This window comes from Mandrillus leucophaeus, unplaced genomic scaffold (assembly GCF_000951045.1).
Source record: "Mandrillus leucophaeus isolate KB7577 unplaced genomic scaffold, Mleu.le_1.0 Scaffold28, whole genome shotgun sequence".
Lineage (NCBI taxonomy): Eukaryota > Metazoa > Chordata > Mammalia > Primates > Cercopithecidae > Mandrillus > Mandrillus leucophaeus.
In genome coordinates, this window is record NW_012102920.1 from 1324474 (window position 1) to 1325859 (window position 1386).

The following is a 1386-nucleotide window of genomic DNA, read 5'->3' on the forward strand; positions in this document are numbered from 1 at the left end:
GCCCGGGAACTGCAAGCTGCCTGGACTGGGCCCGGGGCTGCCTTCAGGCCTGGTGTGATCCGGGCGCACTGGCGCGTTGACAGTCATTCTGGCACCGGCCACGCAGCTCTCCGTCTGTGCAAGACCACGCTCCTGAGGACAGAGGTGCAGTTTTAAAACAAGGGCACGGAAATAAAACCGACCACACACCCTAAAGGACCCAGAAACCCTGCCTCAGCTGCCCCCCCAAGCTGGTGCCTGAGGTCAGGACAGGCTGCAGTGGTCCTGAGAGGCTGAGCCAGCCTCACTCCCACAGCCTGCTCAAGGGTCCTTGCAGGAGAATGGAGTGATACCACCTCAGTGGTCCCCAGCGAGGGCGCTGGAAGAAGGGTTGAGAAGGAGATGGCCACCAGCGTCCCCTAGAACACCTTTGGGGCTCTGGGGATCAAAACCTGGGGCTACAGTCCTCTTGGCACAGTCAGTCAAGGTCATTCCCTGGACAAATTATCAGACGCTTGGCCAGGTTCTTGTCACTCTAACCTCAAGCTAGGCCCTTGATCTTGGCCACAGACTGGCCCTTGACCCCAATTTTAGGTTTTACTCAGCTCTGCGTCCACAGCACACACACACCCCCCCAGCTCACTCCCTGGCTTGCCCTCTATGGGGGTGAGTATGGAACCCCGCAGGGACTCGGCTCTCCCCCCAGAGCCCTACCTAGCCCTAAATGCAGTCCCAGGTCCCACACCCCAACCCCCCTCCCCTCCACCACTGCCAGTTTCAAACCAGCCCCGCAGTCTACTGGGAAGGAGGCAGGACTCTACAGGCTGGAGACACTCGGCCACACGTGGCTTGGTGTGTGGGCTTGTGGTCCTGGCCCATGAGGGGCAGGGTGAGAGGGACAGGTGAGCAGACAGCAGCTGTGCAGTGGTGTCACCTGGTCAGCACAGGTGGAGGCAGAAGGCCCTGGGCGCCAGGTGGGGAAGGAGGGTTCTGAGCATCTCCCACGCCCAGGGCATGAGCTCAGCAGCCTCAGGGTTCTGGTTCACTGAGCACAGCTCCTCCAAGCCCCTGAGAATCGTGAATCCGAGACAGATACCTGCAGCTGCTTCCAGCCCTGGGGCCAGACCCCAAGGGGCTACCCACTAGGCCCCCTGGCCCTCTAGGGATGGGACCAATTGTTTTAATCACTTTTATTTTCTAAATATTAAAGACATTCTTCTTTAGTGAAAGATATTTGGAAAGCATTGAAAAGTGTTTAGAAGATAGCAGATACCCAGAAATCAATTCCCCAATTTCTGTATGTTTATATGTATGTATACCAACATATACTTGCACCTTTTAAAGCAAACCCTGCATCCCTACTGAATTCCAGGCCTGTGCTACTGAGTATGTACGCCTTACCACATT

At 56.6% G+C, this 1386-nt stretch overlaps 1 long non-coding RNA gene across 1 annotated transcript; it reads left to right on the top strand.

Annotated features, from left to right (window-relative positions):
• Nucleotides 1-328: 328 nt before the first annotated feature.
• Nucleotides 329-1021, top strand: LOC105543243. Its single transcript, XR_001006596.1, has 2 exons — nt 329-788; nt 954-1021. It is a non-coding gene; the product is annotated as an uncharacterized LOC105543243 (long non-coding RNA).
• Nucleotides 1022-1386: the final 365 nt, after the last annotated feature.